Source organism: Erinaceus europaeus, chromosome 1 (assembly GCF_950295315.1).
Source record: "Erinaceus europaeus chromosome 1, mEriEur2.1, whole genome shotgun sequence".
Classification (NCBI taxonomy): Eukaryota; Metazoa; Chordata; class Mammalia; order Eulipotyphla; family Erinaceidae; genus Erinaceus; species Erinaceus europaeus.
The window spans coordinates 193,121,533-193,144,120 of record NC_080162.1 but is presented as its reverse complement, the minus strand read 5'-3'; positions in this window follow the sequence as shown (position 1 = coordinate 193,144,120).

Here is a 22,588-nt window from a genome sequence, read left to right as displayed (position 1 = left end):
TATGTTCCTGGGATATAACATGTTGGAAAAACATACCCACTTGTTGAAAGTCCTTGTAAGAGAATAAGAATCCTAAAACTCCACTTATAAATTACACTTATATTAGTAGATACTTATTCTCAGAAGGGATTTGTAAAAAGAACCCATAATGAAAGCCAAATGCAAATAAAACTTTGAGCTTAAAAAAATTACATCATGATATATTAGAAATAATTGTTATTAAAAATTTGGATAGAAAAAAAAAACTTAGAATCACTTGAAGTCAACCCAGAATTCACTGCACAAAGATCATCATCTCGGGGCGGGGCAGCAAGTTAAGCACACATGGCATGAAGTGCAAGGACCAGTCTAAGGTCCTCAGTTCGAGCACCCAGCTCCCCACCTGCAGGGGGCTCACTTCACAAGCGGTGAAGCAGGCCTATCTTTCTCTCCCTTTCTCTTTCTTCACCTCCTCTCTTAATTTCTCTCTGTTCTATCCAACAACAACGGCAATGGCAACAAAATGGAGACAATGGCCGCCAGGAGCAGTGGATTTGTTGTGCAGGCACTGAGCCCCAGAGATAACCCTGGACGCAGGGAAAAAAAAAAAATCATCGTCTGAGAAACAAGTTTAGAAATGTACCAAAACTATACCCATTGTCAAAAGAAATACTTCTCACCTTATATGGAATAATCTTGAATTTATCTAAACCAATGTTTCTTTCTTTACTTATTTATTCATTTTATTTCACAGGAAAAAGAGGCATAGTCTTGCGTCAAGGATCAAACCTGGGAACTCAGGCAACAGTTCCTGGGCTGTGACCTACTAAACCATTTCCCCAGCTGCTCACAATGGTTTGTATGCAATAGTTATTAGCTCCACCTGAGGGAGGCTAAGTCCCCGGTTGCACTACAGGCTCATTGAATCAGAAATGCTGAGAGTGGAGCCCACCTATCCTGTTTTAACTGGTTCTCCAGGTTCAAGTTTGACCCAGGGGTCTCGGATCTGTGCTGTCCAATCAGATGATTACTGACTTTCTGCTACTGTTTAGTATTTGAGATGTGACTAATTTCAAATGAGAAGTGCGGATCATTGTGAAATGCATGCACGATATCAGAAACCTTGTTTAAAAAAGGATTTAATTAATGTTTTCATATTGGTTGCAAGCTGAAATAATAATGTGGTATATCAGGTTAAACAAAGTATTTCTTTCGTTAAAATCTATTTAATTAGTTTTTATAATCTTTTTATCTGACTATAAGAAATTTAGGGGGCCGGGTGGTGGCAGATCTGGTTGAGTGTACATGTTATAATCACAAGGACCCAGGTTTGAGCCCCCCGGTCCCCACCTGCAGGGGGAAAGCTTTGCAAGTGGTGAAGCAGTGCTGCAGGTGTCTCTCTGTTTCTCTCCCTCACTATTTCCCCCTTCCCTTTCGATTTCTAGCTGTCTCTATCCAATAAATAAAAAAAGATAATAAAAAGGTAAAAGAAAAGAAATTTAGGGGGCTGGGTGGTGGCACAGCAGGTTAAGCACACATGATACAAAGTACAAGGACTGGCACAAGGATCCCAGTTTGAACCTCCAGCTCTCCACCTGCAGGGGGGTCGCTTCACAAGTAGTGAAGCAGGTCTGCAGGTGTCTATCTTTCTCTCCCCCTCTCTGTCTTCTCTCCTCTCTCCATTTCTCTCTGTCCTATCCAACAACAATGACAGCAATAACAACAACAATGATAAACAACAAGGGCAACAAAGTACGTTAAATAGCCTCCAGGAGCAGTGGATTCATAGTGCAGGCACCGAGTCCCAGCTATAACCCTGGAGGCAAAATAATATTAATAACAATAATTTTCTTTTCATCGCCAGGACATCACCACCGTAGACAAAGTTTTTTTCAAGTAAAAAAAAAAAAAAGGTGGGGGGGTGAAAGAGAGTGAGTGAAAAAGAGAGAGAGCAGGAAAACACTGAACCAGAGCTTCCTTTAATGTTGTAGGCTTAAACCTGGGCCATGGAAGGAAAACTTTCTTTTTTAATTTGGCATATGACTACCTTATGTCACCCCTCTGTATTATTCTATAAATGAACAAAAGTTGATTTTTAATAATAAAATTTAAAAGCCATGGAATGTTACTGAATGTTATTATTCTGAACATTCAAATTTTGTGTTATTTTACTCTCAGTACACTTGTATCCCTTTTTGATAATATTGACTATCTTTTCGTCTCGTTCATTGTCTGCACATAGGGAGAGCCTCAGAGAGCAAAGAGGTGGGTGACACCAGCCCAGCAGCCCGGCGCATCTAAGTGTCTTTCCATGTGGTAGAGGCTGGGCTAACAGCTAGTTTGTGCATTTGACAGAGCAAATGAATTATTTAGCTGAGCTATTTTGCTGGTCCTTGATTGTCAATTTTTTTAATTTTATTATTATAGAAAAAATAATTTTCTATTTTTTTTATTTGTAGAAACTTAGACATGAAAATGTTACATTTGGTATGTGAAAATATAAGGATTAAGAAAACTTCTTTTTTAATTTTTATTTATAAAATGGAAGTATTGACAAGACCCATAGAATAAGAGGGGTACAATTCCACACAATTCCCACCACCAGAAGTCCATATCCATATCCCTCCCTTGAGAGCTTTCCCATTCTTTATCCCTCTGGGAGTATGGACCCAAGGTCATTGTGGGGTGAAGAAGGTGGAAGGTCTGGCTTCCATAACTGCTTCCCTGCTGAACATGGGTGTTGGCAGGTTGATCCATACTCCCAACCTGCTTCTCTCCTTCCCTAGTGGGGCTGGGCTCTGGGAAGGCAGGGCTCCAGGACATATGGTGGGGTCGCCTGCCCAGCGAAGTCAGGATGGCATCATGATAGCATCTGGAACCTGGTGGCTGAAAAAAAGTTAAGATAGAAAGCTGAGCAAATTATTGACCTAAAGGCTGGAATATTGCAGATGAAATTTGGGGTCTCCGTTTTGGAAAAAAGCTAGCAGGCCTAGTTTAGGTATATTCCAAGGGGCCCACGACTTTACTAATTTTTGCCTGTGCCTGACATCTAATATGCAGATGACCTAAGTTATAGTCTGGGGAGATGATGTCAGAGTTGTAAAAGGACTAGAAAGCTGGATCAGGGAAGAGAGTAGCTGGCAAATATGGGGAAAGTGTATAAACATTGTTAACTGTAAACCCCATCGATTTGATCTGGGGCCCAAATTCAGCACGGGAGCCTGTGTGACCTCTGCATCCCTGTAGGTCTGAGCTAGGAACATTTCCAGGTGAGCCAATTTCAGGACCCATCATCCTTGGGTGATAGGCAGAGTATAACTTCCATTCAAAGAATAGAACACTCCCCACCTTTATAAGAAAACTTCTTACACTGCACAGAAATCTGCCTCAGAAGATTCCTATAAAAATGTATATAGCTTTGTCCAGACAAGATAATGCCCTGAGTTGAAGTACGTGATAACTTTAGCTCAAAGCTCGCGTTTTTGTTAGTTTGATTGCTGTGATGTTAACCCTTTTCACCTGACACTGACTGGTGTAATGATAAAAGCTGTGTGGAACAGCAATAGAGGAGGAAGTTAATAAGGGGAAGTTAGCAAGCCGGAGTGGAGCTAGCGTTCCCATACCCTCCCTCTCCCTCGTTCTGGCTGCATGTAGCTTGTTTTTTGTTTTTTGTTTTTTTTTTCCTCACCAGGGTCATCGCTGGGGCTCAGCACTGGCACCACCGACCCACCACTCCCAATGTACATTTTGACCTTTCTAATTTTTACTAGACAGGACAGAGAAATTGAGAGAGGATGGGGAGAAAGAGGGAGGGAGAGAAAGATACCTACAGATCTGCTTCACTGCTTGTGAAGTGGACTCCCTGCAAGTGGGGAGCAGGGGCTCAAACCGGGTCCTTACACTTGGTAAAGTGTGCACTTAACCAGGTGAGCTACACGCCAGTGGCCCCCACCCTTAACCTTGCCTTTCCTGGAACATTCCCCCTCAACCCTTTAGACTGACCCTTGGCCCCCTGACACTTAATTGAGCATTTTCTTCTTTCTTTTTTATAGATAGAAACAGAGAAGGTGGATAGTCAGAGAGAGAGAGAGAGAGAGAGAGGACACAGCACCAAGGTTTCTTCCAGTAGAGTGGGGGCCAGGCTTGAAACTGTGACTCACACATGATAAAGCAGAGAACTGTCCAAGTGAGCTATTTTGCTGGCCCTGCTTGCATATTTTCAAAGACATGAGGATACAAACCAGCATTTTCATACATGGATAAGATTTCCTTCCTGCAAATTCCTGTTTTAGGTTTTCTTTCTTTTTTTTTAATTTTTATTTATAAAAAGGAAACACTGACAAAGCCGTAGGATAAGAGGGGTACAACTCCACACAATTCCACCACCAGAACTCTGTATCCCATACCCTCCCCTGATAGCTTTCCTATTCTCTATCCCTCTGGGAGTATGGACCCAAGGTCACCATGGGTGCAGGAGGTGGAAGGTCTGGCTTCTGTAATTGCTTCCCTGCTGAACATGGTCACTGTCAGGTTGATCCATATTCCCAGTCTGTCTCCATTTTGTAGATAGTTAATAGGCCTATTTTAGTTATATTCCAAAGGGCCCATGACTATACTAGTTTTTTTGTTTGTTTGCTTGTTTGTATGTTTCCTGAGCCTGACATCTGATATGTGGGTGGATCCAGGTTATTGTCTGGGGAGATGATGCCATGACTTGAAAAAGGACCAGAAAGCTGGATCAGGGAAGAGAGTAGCTCCCTAATATGGGAAAGGTATATAAACGTTGTTGACTGTAAAACCCCATCAGTTTGATCTGATCTGGGGCCCATATTCAGCTGAGGAGCCTATGTGACCTCTGCATCCCTGTAGATCTGAGCTCACATTCTGGTCATGAGTAGGAACTTTCCAAGTTGCCCCAATTTCAGGACCCATCTTCCTCAGGTGGAAGATAGAGTATGTTTCCATCCTCCAAAGGGAAGATGAAACATGCTCTACCGTTGCTGATCCACGTTGATGGCAAGGTCCTATGGGGGCTCACAAAGGGGCCTATTGTGTTGTTCCTGATAGAGACGACCAGTAACAATGGAGAGGGGGATCTATTTGAGGTCTAGGCCCATCATGTCTGTTTGGGAATCTCAGGACTCCCTGCTAGGGCCCCGGCTGATGGGGTGATGGGGTGGCTTGATAGTGACTAAAGAGTCATTGGTAAAGTATGCCAGTCTCTTGCCCTTATTCAGCTTTTGCAGTCATTACTTTGATAAGGTTAGCTTTGGAGTGACTGAGGGTATCTAAGTCTAAATAGATACTATTTCATTATGAAATTTAAGGTGTCATTTTAGGTCTTTTTACTTGCTTGCTATACTGACTCACTGCAGACTATTGTGCACTTTTGCTTTCTGTCGTATGCTTTACATTGGTTTGTCCTAGCCCTCCCCCCGCCAAGAGAATTGGATCAGTCCTGTTAATTTCGCGGGCCTGCTTGGCCCCGCCCCAAGAAACCCAGAGACAGAGTTCCTGAGTGCCAGAGAGAGAGAGTTCCTGGGTTCCAGAGTTTGAGAGTTTCAGGGTTACAGAGTAAGAGAGAGTGCCAGAGAGACAGAGTTCCTGGGTTCCTGAGTTCCAGAGTAAAAGAAAGAGTGCTTGCGCCGCCACAAAGAGACAGCAGAGTTCTGTTTGGTGATTAGTTTGTCTTAGTTTATGAATCGTTGTTCCTGAATAAAGAAATACAGCTTCCCTGCCCAGCCGTTGTCTCCGCGTCTCTGTTACCTGCCGTGAAGCAAGCCAGCCGGCAAGAGCCTCCGAAAATTTTAACAACAGCTTTCAGGCATATATTTTGCCCTAATTTATGGATACATGTGAACATTTGCCCTATTCCATGGGACCTGGTCTAAGTTTTGGGACTTGGTTAGGAAGTGGAAATGGAATTAGAGAATCCTATGAAAGGAAAGGTCTCAGCTGAGTAATGAGGCTGAAGGGTTGACATTGCATGCCTGAAGTCTCTGGACACAGTCTGAAGTGAAGCATGCTGAGGTGGCACTGGTTGCATTGATTAGGTTGGGATCGGCGAATGCAATATCATTTGGTGTGAATTGAGAGAAGCATGCAGGAAAGTGAGCCCCACCCTAAGATTCCAGGACTGGGGGAGATATAGGCTCTATAGAGGATGTATCATACATACCTTTTTCTTAAAGAAAAAGTATTATACATCATGTATCATCAGGCTTTATAGAGGAAGTGGGAAGTTGCTGCTGTCTTAGGGTTTAAGGAGACAATAGTTATTGCTATAACCAAATCACTTGACAGCTGAGTTAACTTTGAAATATCCCTTTGTTAGGTTCTTTTATCCTCACTTTGGCCTCTGAACTACACAAAATATATATAAGCACCCAGAATAGGGGTCACTCCTTGCTTTATGACCTTTCCTTCACATTTTATAATTTGAGTAATAGTCAACAATGTATATTGACATTACTGGCTGAAAATATCCCTGGGACCACTATCTAGACCATGTCAGAATAAGCATGAGTTTCTGCTTTCATGGCTCCAACTCATAAACACCCTCCTCTTTGGCAAGATGCTTCATGCAAAAAATGGCCCAAGTCTTGGAAATAGGTCACAGCAATTTCTGATGCCCTTTCTGGGGAGTTCAGAGTGTTGTTGCCAGGCCCCCTGGGTTATCTAATTTTCCAGGGTGTGCACTTCCATTTGCCTCTGACTGACTACATGATTTTACAGATCTGCAGGGATAGAGAATCAAATTATAGAAAATGGATGACAGTGTAATCGCTCTGTGCCTACAGCAATGCAAATAACCCCTAGTCATTGCAACGCAAATGGACTTTGTCTGGTGAAGATCGTAAATCTCTAAAAGTCAGAGTCTCCTTTTATGTGGCTTTAATTAATGAGTTAAAAGACATTGCTGTCACAGGTTCGTTTTATTGTTGCGGCTTTACCTTTATGGAAACTAGGCCTTAAAACTCACGGAATAGGAGGCTGACAAATAATATGATACCTCACATGTGATCTGAGTACAGTAGGTGCACCCATGCTTGCCTGATTAGTCCGCATCTCCCAGAGGTTTCTAACAACCTCACAAGCTCTATTAACACGATGAGTGTGTGGTAAGATAAAACACAGAACTATCTTTCTCACAGATAATACACTAGACAAGTTCCCCCATCCTAGACCTATAAGTTTATAACTCAAATGCTATCTTCACTTTCACATTTCTCCTTTCCAGTGGTAATGTTGAGAATATGATATGGGCATGTTATTCCAACCTAAGAAAACATTGTCATCTTAATTTACATTATTATCAAAGTGCAAACCGGATGCCAAAACTACTCAGAACTCAAGGGGAGGTTTCGGTAAAGCTGAATCTGCTCTCATGGCTGGGATGGGAGAGAGGAAGGAGGCCTAAAATTGCTTCCTATAAGCAAGGTCACACAAAGGTTGGTGTGGTTTATTTTTGTAACCCAAGCAGACAGTTTGGAGTTGAGGGATCCTCCTCAACTCTAGAAAGAATAACGCAACATTACCTACTCTTCTTTATTTGATGCTATCATTCAGTAAAATCGCTCATCCTCCAACATTGATAAATAACTAAGAATATAATGTTCTTAGAGCACCTCCAACATTCTTCTAAGAGACCCCATGAAAGGGAGGGCTCCTCAACCCCAATATAATTTTTATTGGGGAGTTCATGGTTTACAGTGTAGTCATTGACACATGGATACAGTATCTCATCTCTCCATCTCTGCAGAACACTGTCACCCACAGCCTTGGTCCCACTATGTCATTCTGCACCAGGACCCCATGGTTCTCTTCAGCTCCCCACCCCCTTCCTTCCCTAGAATCCATTATTCTGATACAGTGCCCGGTCAGAGTTTCACTTTGTGTTCTCCCTTCCTGTCCCTACTTATTAAGTCTTACCTATGAGAGAGGTCATTTGGCATGTGCCCTTCTCTTTTTGGTTTATCTTATCATGATGTCTTCTTTTAATTATGATAGAGACAGAAGGAGAGAGATGGGGAGGAATAAAGAAAGACACCTGCAGCACTGCTTCACCACTTCTGAAGCTCCCCCCCCCCACCCCTGAAGGTAGAGAGCAGGGACCTGAACCAACCCAGATCCGTGTACATGGTCAGTTGTGCACGCTAACAGTTGCACCACCACCAGGCTGCCTCTCTCAGGATGTCTTCAAGTTCCACCCAGGAAGACACAGAGGAGGACTTCATCATTTTTAACAGCTGAGTAGTAGCCTACCATTTATATATACCACAATTGTTTTAGCCACTCATCGATCATTGGACATCTAGATGGCTTCCAAGTTTTGGTTATTACAAGTTGTGCTGCTATGAACATAGATAGCCACAGATCTCTTCTGAGAGGTGTTTTTGTTTCCTTTGGGTAAACCTCCAGGAGAGAAATTGCTGGGTCATAGGGTAAGTCCATTCCTAATGTCCAGAGAAGTCTCCAGACCGTTTTCCACATGTCAGTCCCAGCTTCTTTCATTTCCCAAAGTTAGCTCTCAATTGAGAGAGTATTTGAATACTAGTACAAAGTATTCAAAAAAATTAGAGAAACTACCCCCAGATCAAGCAGGCATTTTGATTCTCAAAGTTGATTGCCTTCTATTTGCAATAGGCAATCCTGACTATGGTCACTGAAGTACAGATTGCCGCCGAGCCCGCTGTTTCCATAAGCGCTTTGCACACATCGTCTTCTTTCTGTCCAAACACTTCGTTTGCTTCCTAGTGACTCGGCATTCTGAAACAACTAACCACTTCTGATCCTTATAAATAAGGGATGCAACCATTATTATCCAATTTTCTGTTTGGTTGGACAGATGAACAGAAAGGTGAAGGAAATTGCTTAAGATTGCACAGCTGGAAAACATAAAAGCCAGATCCTAAAGTCAAGAAGCCTTGCTCCAAAGCCAAACTCGGAACTTGCACATTTTACTACCTTTCAAGAATGCATGAAAGCAGAGACAAACACTTATCAAAAAATGAAATAGTGACCTCGGTAGTAGGTAAACCTCTGTTTTAAAAATCAACAAAGTGTTAGAAATAAATATGCACACACAAAAGAAAACAGACTTGGGAAACTTGAGAAAGGCAAAAAGTGAGGCAGTTTTATTCAGTTCTGCAGAATCAGGCACTGGCCCAACATGGGTCCACCACGCTGACACATGCTGGCTAGAGACAGCAACCAAGTTTTTATTCCAAAAAAGCTGGTTTGAAACTCCCCTGTGCTCCATGGTTTGGATAAGCAGATTCACAAACTTATCACGATTGGCTAAGAGGAAAAGGGGAGGGGCGCATGCACTAGTCCTCTTTCTTGTCTAGGTTAGGGGTCTGACCTGGTCTGACCTGGGTCACTTGGTAGAAGTGACCTTCGTGTAGTTAATGTGGGATTGTTAAGCAGCTCAGCTGAGGATCTCAAATAAGCAGCTGAACTGGGGTGTTTTTTTTTTTCTATTTATTTATTTATTTTAAACAGGAGACATTAACAAAACCATAGGATAGGAGGAGTACAACTACACACAGTTCCCACCACCCGATCTCCATATCCCGTCCCCTCCCCTGATAGCTTTCCCATTCTCTATCCCTCTGGGAGTATGGACCCAAGGTCATTGTGGGTTGCAGAAGGTGGAAGGTCTGGCTTCTGTAATTGCTTCCCCGCTGAATATGGGCGTTGACTGGTCGGTCCATACTCCCAGCGTGTCTCTCTCTTTCCCTAGTAGGGTGGGTCTCTGGGGAAGCGGAGCTCCAGGACACCTTGGTAGGGTTGTTTGTCCAGGGAAGTCTGGTCAGCATCATGCTGGCATCTGGAACCTGGTGGCTGAAAAGAGAGTTAATATACAAAGCCAAACAAATTGTTGAACTTTTGAAAGTAATATAAATATAAATCAATAGTAGTTTAAAAGAAAGAGTGATGTAAAAAATGAATACACTGACATCATGATGGCTTCTCTGGGTTAGGCATCTGAGCGCAGCATGGAGACCCACTTTTAGTGTTCACAGTCTGCTATCAAGGTACAGTTTGGCGTTACTACTATTTTAAGCTCACCTGGGGCTGAATCTGCTTCCAATTTCCCTTATGTGACTGTTGGCAGCCTCAGCGCTTGGTATCTGACCGTAGAGACATCAGTTCCTTTCTACTTTAGTCTCCTGTGAGAGTGTTAGCATGGCTGCCAGTGAGGGAGGAAAGGGGGGGGAGAGAGAAACTTGGAACCAATATATACCTAGAGCCTTTCTGTAAGCTAATTTTGAGAGAGCTATCTTATCACTTCTGCCCCATTATATTTACTGGAAGCAAATAAGAGTGTCCAGCAAGGAGAAGGGATAGCTCCTGGACATGAGTGCTTACAAGGCTATCTTAGAGGCAAAGGGAACACAGGGACTTGATGAAACACCTTAACTAACCTCAAGGTTATACATTTTTTACATCAAAGTGCTTTTCTACATATAGAAGCTGCAAGAAGCCTATCAAAAACATGCAAATATACAAGAAGACTGCATCTTCTTCTTTTCTGTTCATTATCACCAAATCCTCATGATTTTCCTTCCCTTGTACCACTTGATCTTTCAGAGTCTCCAACCTGTTGACTTATCCTCATTGTTCTACTGGCATTGGGGACATAAATATGAGGTGACAGTTCATCACTACTGGGACACTTTTAGAGAAAAGGGACAATGTTTCTAATGATACAGACACAACAGCAAATAGTCAACCTCATCTGACAAAATCAGTACTTTGAGGGTGTATGAAACTGTACCCCTGAAACACACAGTCCATCAGTGTCTAAACAAATACATACTAAATAAATAAATAAAGGAATAGTTTTCTTTCTTTTTTTATTTTTAAAATTTTTTTTACTTTTATTACACATAAGAGAGTGTTTTGCATGAAGGGGGGGTAGAGGGAGGGAAGGAGGGGAGACCAGTGCACCACTCTGACACATTTGGTGCGGGGAATCAGAGCCTCGGGGATGAGTATCTGACTCTCTACAGATGAACCATTGTCCCAGTCTCAAGGTCTTTAAAATAACTTTAAGGGATTTTTTTTTTCAGTCAAGTTCATTTCAACTGAAGTGGGGCTCAGTTCAGCACTATGAATCTACCACTCCTGCAACTATTCCTTCCTTCCTTCCTTCCTTTCTTTCTTTCTTTCTTTCTTTCTTTCTTTCTTTCTTTCTTTCTTTCCTCCCTTCCCTCCTTTCTTTCTTTGATAGGACACAGAGAAATGGAGAGAGGATGGGGAGATAAAGTGGGAGAGAGAAAGAGAGACACCTGCAGACCTGTTTCACCACTCATGAAGCATCCCCCCTGCAGGTGGGGAGTGAGGGCTCCAACCTGGGTTCTTGCTGTGGCAGTGGGTGTGCTCAAATGGGGTGGTACTATATATTTTTATAATTTATTATCTTTATTTATTTATTGGATGGAGCCCGTCAGAAATTAAGAAAGAAGGGAGAGATAGAGAGGAAGAGAGACAGAGACACATGCAGCACTACTTCACCACTCAGAAAGACTTCCCCCTTCAGGTGTGGACTGGGGGCTCAAGTCTAGTCCTTGTTCATTGTAACATGTGTGCTCAGCCAGGTGTGCCAACACCAAGCCCTTTGCACTATATTTGTTATGTTGTAATGTGTATACCTTGTGTATATTTATCTTATATTTTTGTTTTTTCATTTACTTATAATAAAAAATATCGACAGGATCATAGGATAAGAGGGGTACAATTCCCACTATCAGAGTTCTGTATCCCATCCCCTCTCTTGAATGCTTTCCTATTCTTTATACTTCTGGGATCATGGACCCAGGATCGTTATGGAGTGCAGAATGTGGACGGTCTGGCTTCTATAGTTGCTTCTCTGCTGAACTCGGGTGTGGGCAGGTTGATCCATACCCCCAGTCTGTGTCTATCTTTCTCTGGTGGGGTAGGGCTCTAGAGAGGTGTGGTTCCAGGGTCTCTTGGTGAGATCATCTGCCCAGGGAAGTCAGGTTGGCGTCATGGTAGCATCTGCAACTTTCTGTCTGAAAAAGCGTTAAAAATATAAAGAAGAACAAATTGTTTAATAATCTGAAACCTAAATATAAGCCTATAGCAGATGAGATTTGGGGTCTCCGTTTTGGAAAAAACTAGTAGGTCTATTTTAGGTATATTCTTTTTTTATTATTTATAAAAGGAGACATTAACAAAACCGTAGGATAAGAGGGGTAGAACTCCACACAATTCACACCACCAGATCTCCATATCCCATCCCCTTCCCAGACAGCTGTCCTATTCTTTAACCATCCGGGAGTATGGACCCAAGGTCATTGTGGGATGCAGAAGGTGGAAGGTCTGGCTTCTGTAATTGCTTCCCCGCTAAACATGAGCATTGACTGGTCCGTCCATACTCCCAGTCTGCCTCTCTCTTTCCCTAGTAGGTTGGGGCTCTAGGGAAGCAGAGCTCCAGGACACATTGGTAGAGTCATCTGTCCAGAGAAGTCTGGTGAACATTATGCTAGTATCTGGAACCCAGTGGTTGAAAAGAGAGTTAACATACAAAGCCAAACAAATTGTTGAGTAATCATGGACCTAAAGGCTGGAATAGTGCAGATGAAGTGTTGGGGGGTACTCACTGCAGTCTATTGTGTACTTTTGCTTTCAGGTATATATTTTGCCCTAGTTTATGGATACGTATGAACTTATGCTCTATCTCATGGGACCTGGTCTATATCTAGGTTTTGGGACTTTGTTAGGAAGTGAACCATCTGGAATGGAATTAGAGAATACTCTGAAAGGAAAGGTCTCATCTGAGTAATGAAGCTGAAGGGTTGTCATTCCACACCTGAAGTCTCTGGACATAGTCTAAAGTGAAGCATGCTGAGGTGGTACTTGTTGCGTTGATTAGGTTGTGATTGGCGGATGCAATATTATTTGGTATGAATTGACAGAAGCATGCAGGAAAATGAGGCCCACCCTAAGGTTCCAGGACTGGGGGAAATATAGGCTTTACAGTGGAAATGTGAGGTTCCTACTGTCTTAGGCTTTAAGAAGACAATAGATAGTTATTGTTATTATCACATTATTTGGTAATTGGGTTAACTTTGAAAAATCCCTTTGTTAGGATTTGCTGTATAATACCCAACATCACCATAATTTATGTCCTTTGACATTATTTGTATATAGCTGTGCCATCGGTCGCTTTTGTTCTCCCAGGTCTAGGCTTTTGAGAGAGTCAACATATAAAAGACTCAGCCTATGTATTAAAAAGACTCAGTCTGTGCTTTAAAAAGTTTGGAAATACAATCAGTTTTTCCCCCTCTCATATTAAATAGTGATTTACATGACTACAAATTAATAGGCGTGTACATAAACACCATTCCAACCACCAAAGACTGTGTCCCATACCACCACCCCCCACCCACTGCTACCCCCACCACCCCGGGAAACCAAATATCCACCCTCACTCTCACCCCAGGGGTTTTACTTTGGTGCCCTACTTTCAATTTAGTCAGATCCTGCTTTTAGTTTCCCTTTCAGATCTTCTTTCTCAGCTTCTGTTGATGAGTGGGATCATCCCATACTCATCTTTATCTTTCTGACTTAGCTCATTTAACATAATTCCTTCTAGCTCCGTCCAAGATGGGTCAGAGAAGGTGGGTTCATTGTTCTTAATAGCTGCATAGTATTCCATTGTGTGTATATATACCACAGCTTTCTCAGCCACTCATCTGTTGTTGGGCACCTGAGTTGCTTCCAGGTTTTAGCTATTACGAATTGTGCTGTTATGAACATAGGTGTACACAGATCTTTTTGGTTGGGTGTTATGGAGTTCTTGGTCTCACCAGAGTACTGGAGCTCAAGGGTTGGCATTCCATGCCTGGCATCTCTTCAGACACAGTCCAAAGTGAAGCATGTCAAGGTGGTACTGGTTGCACTGATTAGGTTGAGCTCAGCAGATGCAGGGTCTAATCGTCTGGATTGAGAGAAACCTGCAGGAAAGCTAGCCCCTCTCCAGAGGTCCCAGGACTGGGAGAAATATGGGTATTACAGAGAATGGGGAAGGTTCCTGCTACTTTAGCATTTAAGAAGGCAGTAGATAGTAATTATTGTAACCAAGTTATTTGGGAATTTGGTTGACTTTGAAAATCCCATGGTTAGGATTTGCTGTATCAATACAACACCTTACCATGATTTATGCCATTTAATGCTATTTACATATAGCTGTATCTTATATAGTGGCACAAGCCATTGCTTCTAATCTCCCATGGAAAATGATGGTCTAAGACCATAGGTGATTTAATAATTCAAATAATTAGTCATTTTTAGAAATGTGTAAACAATTTAAGCCCACTGTTAAATTTCAATTAGGTTACCAATTTGAAACCTTAAGTGCTTAGATTGAAGGAATATATACTAAAAACTGAGTGGGGTCTATGCATCAAAAAGCTCGAGACTTTCAATCTATTTCCACTCTCATATTGATTAAATAGTGATTTGTAAGTTAATAGGAGTGTGCATTAACACCATTCCCACCACTAAAGGTCTATGTCCCTACTCCCACCCCCCTATAGTGAATCTGAAAATCTACCCTCTCCCTCCACCCAGAGAAATGCAAATCAAGACCACAGGGATCTCCTCACATCTGTGAAAAATGTCATATATCAAAAAAGACAAAAAAAAGCAAGTGTTGATGAGGAAGTGATGTAGGTTTCTTCTTCTCCTTCTCCTCCTCCTCCTCCTCCTCCTCCTCCTCCTCCTCCTCCTCCTCCTCCTCCTTCTTCTTCTTCTTCTTCTTCTTTTTCTTTCCAGAGCACTGCTCAGCTCTAACTAATATTGGTGCAGGGGATTGAACCTGGGACTTTGGAGCCTCACACATGAGAGTCTGTTTGCACAACTGCTATGCTATCCACCCCTATATAGAATATATATATATATATATTTTTTTTTTTTAGATGTGGAAGTGATGAAAAAAGAACACTTTTACATTGTTGAGAGAATGCATATTGGCCCAGCCCCTATGGAAAACAGTCTGGAAATGTCTCAAAATATTAAAAATAGAGTATCACATGGCAGTTTCTTTTCTAGGTATCTATCAATCTTTATTTTCATTGCCAAGCATCCTGAATACAGCACCTATAGGAAGCCTAGTGTTATTGACTTCATTTTCTTTCTTTTTTTTTCTGCAATTCAGCAGCAACATTAAGCATTCATTCAAAACTTCCTGAAAAAAGCATATTAGTTTTCAAAAGTGTTAGCAGCAGCACACTGCACACATTTCCAATTAATACGTCACAAAGTATACATGCACACACGCACACACACACACATACATGCACATACACGCACACGCACACACACACACTTGACTTGCTCTGCCAGGGCTCTGAGGTTTTATTTATTTACTTATTTATTTACTTATTTAAAATTTTTATTTATAAAAAGGAAATACTGACAAAAACCATAGGATAAGAGGGGTACAACTCCACACCATTCCCACCACCAGAACTCCTTATCCCATCCCCTCACCTCGTAACTTTCCTATTCTTTATCCCTCTGGGAATATGGAGGCTCTGAGTTTTTAAACTGACATTTGTGCTCCCAAATTTATTTCACTGTTAGGGAAATTTTTCTGCATATAAAACTAATATATGTTTACTGTGGATTATATGGAAATATAGAAATGCAAAGAGACTTTAGAAGGAAGCTTTTAGTATACAATTCATAGATAATCCTTTTTAATTTTTTGGATGTGTGTCTTCCTCTATTTTTCTACTTCAGGGTTTATTTATACAGTACAAAATGTGATGTTTCAAACTTTTTCACTTAATATTGTACTGTAGATATTTTCCCACTTGGTTAGAAACAGTTAATATTATTAACATATAGAAAAACATTCTAGTGTACATACAAGGTCATGGCATATTATTTAGATTTTTGTACTGTTGTATATTCAAGTTGTTTGTTTAATATTATTATTTTGTATTATAAAACTACTCTACAATAAGAATCCTTGTAGTTAAGTCTTTCCTCAAATCTTCAGTTGTTTTTCTCTGGTAAAAATACTGGAGAAATGAAATTGGTAGATCAATAATATGCACATTTCTGAGGCCTTTGAAAGACTCACACCCAATTGCAGTGTAAATATTGGTGAACATCCAGACATTTTTCACTCCCTAACTGAACTTCTTACATACCAGCAAATATATTAGTGGTATGGGGGACAAACAAGGTGAGGCATAGGCAAATATATTTAAAGGACAGTGTTCACTACCTTTTAAAAATACTTTATTAACTTGAGAGAAAGAGAGAGACAGAGAGACAGACAAAGAGAGAGAGAGAGAGAGAGAGAGAGAGAGAGACCAGAGCACTGATCAGCTCTGCTTTATGGTGGTGCTGGGGACCTGGAAGTCTCTGGCAAGAAAGTCTTTTGCATAACCATTATGGTGTCTTTCCAGTCCACAAAACCATTACTTTTGAAAACGTCCCAGTATGGAAGGTAGGAAAATAATAGGGGAGTGTGCTCATATGTGTATTTTGGGGACTCTATTTGCTTATTAGCTGTTCTGAGGGCCTGCTTTGATCCTCCCACAAGTTCCAAACCATTCTGACTGAAGAATCATATTTGAACTTGCTTGGGATAGTTGTTGTAATTGGATAATCATTTTTGAACACCCCTACAGAACTTGTATTTAGAATCTGTCTCATTTCTGGCCAAATATCTAAACAATATTTATTTAGTGCCTGGAAAACTTTTGACAAAGTAACTTTTGCAGGTGCTACTGCTGCAGGGTAGAATTCCATTGGGTAAGGTCTCCTGGACATGAAATAAAAACAGTCAGTACAGCGGTCCGGGAAGTGGTGCAGTGGATAAAACATTAAACTCTTAAGTATGAGTTCAATTCCTGGTAGCACACGTACCAGAGTGATGTCTGCTTCTTTTTCTCTCTCTTCCTGTCTTTCACATAAATAAATAAATAAATAAATAAATAAATAAATAAATAAATAAATAAAATGGCAGAGGAAGATTTAGAGGGGGTTGAATTGTTATGTGGAAAACTAAGAAATGTTACATGTGTACAAACTACTGTATTTTACTGTTGGCTGTAAATCATTAATCCCCCCAATAAAGAAAAAAGAAAGTAGCATGGAATTAGTGGAAAGTACTGATGATTTATTGAAGGCTGACTCAGATAAAATGTGGCGATTTAGGCAAAGATATCTACATCTCTATTCTTTTTTTTTTATTTAAGAAAGGATTAATTAACAAAACCATAGGGTAGGAGGGGTACAACTCCACACAATTCCCACCACCCAATCTCCATATCCCACCCCCTCCCCTGATAGCTTTCCCATTCTCCATTCCTCTGGGAGCATGGACCCAGGGTCATTGTGGGTTGTAGAAGGTGGAAGGTCTGGCTTCTGTAATTGCTTCCCCGCTGAACATGGGCGTTGACTGGTCAGTCCATACTCCAAGTCTGCCTCTCTCTTTCCCTAGTAGGGTGTGTCTCTGGGGAAGCGGAGCTCCAGGACACATTGGTGGGGTCTTCAATCCAGGGAAGCCTGGCCCAGCATCCTGATGGCATCTGGAACCTGGTGACTGAAAAGAGAGTTAACATATGAAGCCAAACAAATTGTTGAGCAATCATGGACCCAAAGCCTGGAATAGTGGAGAGGAAGTGTTAGGGGGATACTCACTGCAAACTCTAGTGTACTTCTGCTTTCAGGTATATATTTTGCAATAGTTTATGGATACGTTTGAACACATGCTCTCTCTTATAGAAACTGGTGTATATCTAGGTTTTGGAACTTTGTTAGAAAGTGAACCACCTGAGATGAAATTAGAGTATAGTATGAAAGGAAAGGTCTCACCTGAGTAATGAAGCTGAAAGGTTGTCATTCCACACGTGAAGTCTCTGGACACAGTCTGAAATGAAGCATGTTGAGGTGGCAATCGTTGCGTTCGTTAGGTTGTGATCGGTGGATGCAATATTATTTGATATGGATTGGGAGAGGCATATGGGAAAGTGGGCCCTATCCAAGGGTTCTAGGACTGGGGGAATTAGGGGCTCTATAGTGGAGATGTGAGGTTCCTGCTGTCTTAGGGTTCAAAAAGACAATCGATAGTTAATGTTATCATCACATTATTTGGTAATTGGGTTAACTTTGAAAAGTCCTTTTGTTAGGGTTTGCTGTACAGTACCCAGTATCTTGTATATAGCTGTGCTATTGGATGCTTCTGATCTACTTGGTCTAGGCTTTTGAGAGAGTTCGCATATCAGATACACAGCCTATATATTTAAAAGATTCAGTTTGTGTTTTGAAAAACTTTGAGACATACAATTGATTTTCTCCCTCTCATATTTACATCTCTATTCTTGTCTGTCTGTACCTATCATCTATCTATCTACATACATATATTCATGGTTTATAATCTTTGAAGCATGTCATTTTATTTCCAGGAAAGATCCCATCAGACCATTATTATATGTAGGATATAAATGACAGAAGAAATAAATGAAAAAGAAATATATTGAAAGCATGTAGTCAGATGCAAGTTTGGGTTTTGTTTTGGTGGTCTGGAACTGGAAGTGATTATGCTTCGTGAAATCAGTAAAGAGATGAATGACAACTACCAGGCGGTTTCACTCACATGTGGAATCTAGAGATCTGATTTACATGAACTTGCCAAAGGAAAAAGAAAGAGAGAGAGAGAGAGAAATACCCAAACAAATCTGAAGCAAGCAGACTCTAAGACCTATGAGAACTCACACTGTTATCATCTTTGGGAGGTGAGAGGGTTGGGGATACAGAACCTTGGTGGTGGGTATGGTGTGGAACCATACATGGTAATCTTACAGTCTTATAACTATTAATAGCAGATAAGAAATAAATGTATGGAAAAAAAAAGAAACAGTCCAGAAAACCTGTATCTTCAGCTGCATATGTTTAGTTTCATCTCTTGGAAGGATAACCGTTGTACCACCAGTGTACTATAATCAATGACTAAATTGTGATTTTTATATCTAGAGAAAAGAAATGCCATCACCATTACTACATCAGTCTTTCATTCTTTCTGTTAGTAGTGATAGATTTTTTAATCCACTTCTTATTTGTTAGGACAGAGAGAAATGGAGAGGGAGTAGGGAGATAGGGAAAGGGAAAAAGAGACCTAGTACTGTTCACTGGAGGAATTGAACCTGGGTCCTTAATATGGTAATGTGTACTCAACCAGGTGTGCCAGCACTGGGCCCCTGTAATAAATTTTTTAAATGGGGTACATGCTCCTTACATCTAGCAATAGAGAAACAGTCTACTCAATTCTCCCTCCCTTGCTATAAATGTGAAATGAATGAGATCCAATAAAGCATTACACATAGCTTAGATATCAGATCTAAATGTATTTTTAAATGTTTATGTATTTTAATGAAATAGAGGTACAGAAGAAGGGGGAGATAGAGATAGACAGACAGATAGGTAGATAGGTAGATACCAGAACACTACTGTGCTCTGGCTTACTGTGGTGGTGCTGGGGATTGAACCAAGGACCTCAGAGCCTCAGATGTAAACATGTTTCGCATATCCATTGTGCTGTCACCCCAGCCCCAGATCTAAATTTCTTTTGGGAATCCGAACAAATCAGGTGGCAGAGCAGCCACATTCTTCCTTTTCAGCAAGGAAACTTACACTTTCCATAGTTTTAGTGTGCATAGGCCTAAAATGTCTTAAAAACATGAATTTGTCCCTTCCACTGTCTTCTGAGTGGCAATGAGTGATGTTCTAGAAACTCAGCTGCAGTAAATCTCACCTATGCATTTGCAAGGAACTCAAATGTTGGTTCTTAGACTGGTGAAATTACACACAATTCTTTTTCTTTGAGCCCCCGCTCCACTTCCTCTTCTTATACTCTTTCTTCACTCTCCTTCCCACTTCCTCTCTTACAACCTGGTTTACAGAGAAGGCCCTGATAAGCACATTTTCAGTAAGATGATAATAATGTCTTATCCCTCCCAGCAGTATTACATTTTAAAAGTAGAACCACAAGAAGAATACCCTTAACAAAAAGTATTAATTTTCAATGTGTGATTTGTGATAGGTAGGTATGCATTTATATAATTGTATACTTACTTTGGCAGTGGTAATAGAATGTGGAAAATGTCAACATTAAGAAAAATATGCATATATATCTATATATTTATATCTGCAACACAGTTGTTTTATGTGGCTTAAAGGATTGTTGATAACTAGACAGATTGTCAATGTAAATAGTCATGTGACTGATGGAAGAATTGTTCCCTTTTTGCTTATAGTTCTAGCTCTGCATTCATTCTCTTCCTATGACAGGAGCAGAATTTAGAAGTTGTAAAGATTTTACTACTATTACAGTGACTATATTTTTGCAGGGTAGGAAAAAATCCTTAATGGCTCATTTCAGCTCATTTGTGCCTGATTGTACTGGAAATGTTCCCATTGCTCTTTATTTTTCTTTTTGAACCAGAAAAAAATGTGCTATACTTTCTACTTACTAGTGGAACTTATAAGATTTTTGAAGTGATAAACAAAATAGATGTCCTCTGCTTAAATTCCAGTATTAATTACTATGTTAGAAATTATACTTCTTTTTTAGGGGGTAAATATTTAAGTCAGAGCGAGATAAAAAATATACTATATTCAAATAAGTACGAGTTTTTCTAGTGTGACTTAAGGGTATATAACTTTTAAATTAACTAATGTGTTTTTATTAAGAGGAAATTTTTTACTTCACTTCATTGGTAGTAGGCAGTATGTATTGAAATCTATAGAAATCATTTCTTGTGTTTGGTCTTTATTTTTGTTTATACAACTAACATCTCAAAAACTTTTAAATATTTTTTGTTTTGTTTTTTAAGAACAACTGTTAGTGCATATTGTGTAGAATGATCTCTCTCTGTTTTCTTTTCACTTGTTACCTAATTTTGATTGACTTTACATTATTTCACTTTGAGGCTTATTCACCAATATGTGGAAACAGTTAAATGCCACAAAAGAGAACATGCATCACAACATTTTGCTGAGTTTATTAAGAACTCAGTAGCTAAAATTAAGGTCAGGAAATAAATATCTCCACATCAGTGCAACCAGTGTCACCACGTCACGTTATCCTGCCATTGCCTTTTTGCTTCGGATTGTATCCAGAGACATTAAGCCTGAGATGTTAAACTTCCATCTCCAATAATCTGGTGAGTCTCCCTTTATGAGATTACCCAGTTCCATTTCAGATGGTGCACTCTCTAAGAAAATTACAGATCCCAGATATAGGCTAGACCTTAGGGGACTGGATACATGTATTCCTGTATATCCATGAATTAGGGGCAGCTGTATACCTCAAAGTGAAAGTGCTTGCTAGTCCTCTATGATTAGACTTAGCCCTAATTAGTTTGATAAGCTAGATGAATGGCCTAAAGAAGGCACCATACATTTTCTAATCAAATATTTATTACTGAGACCTAGACACCCTCCTTACCTATCCCCTATTTCACTTCCCTCAATCCGTCTATCTACCCAACTAACCATACAAAAGAAAGTAAGATATATCTCCTAATCTCTTCCGACAGCATCAGTTTGCTGTTACCTCCTTGACAGTCTTTAGAAGAAGTACTGTACACAATTGGCCAAGAGATACACTGGCAAAAAATAGACATCAACTAAAGGACAATTACTGTCCCTAGGACAACCTTTATTAGAATCACCAAACAGGTAAATGCAGTGAAACTCAAGGCTAACCTAGTCTCCACTAAAATCCTAGGTGTATTTCCTCCCCAGCTTGAGGCCAGTTCCCATAGATCTGATAGCGGTTTGGATACAAGAAATGACACTCAAAGCTTTAACATTTGGGAGAAAGTCTAAGCTCATCAGATAAAAAAAAAACAACTACAAAAGCTGGAAAAGGGCAAAAGACTGATGCACTTAATGGTGGCCTTTTTGCCAATACGAGGATCTAGGCTGAAGGTCATAGCATTTTGCAGAAAATTGAGTGATTTTATACATGTACCAACAACTGTATTTACTTGAAGCCATAAATTCCACTAATAAAATAAAATTTAAAAAAAAAACACACTCCGATTGTCTCATCTTTTAAATCAACTATATCTCAATCACTGAGTGAAGACTCAAAGAAATATTATTACCTCTTATTCACAGACTCTCATCATAATGGGTTAAATTACTACAAGATGTATTTTAAAAGATGAATGTATTTGAGAGGAAAAAAAGAAAATGATCTTTCTCAGACGCCACTGGTCATTCAGAAGATCAGTTTCATAGCTAGGAAAATATAAGAGAACATATGCATAATGTATGTAATCTGTCAGAATGGTGAATATACAAGAAGGTACTTTTTGAGAAATCTTTTCTTGACAGCTGAATAATTCCTACGGGGAAAACTAAACCTTGAACTACTTAAGGAATGGTCTGAAGTTTCAGTTTTCAAATAAACTTTGCTTATTTGGAAAAACATGATTTTGAGGGGGATCTTAGATTTATAAAAATTTTCCTTATTTTATATTTTGAACTTTATTAAAGTAACCTGAAGCTAAGGAAAAAGTCTTTATACAGTTGCTTTAGAGAGACAGCA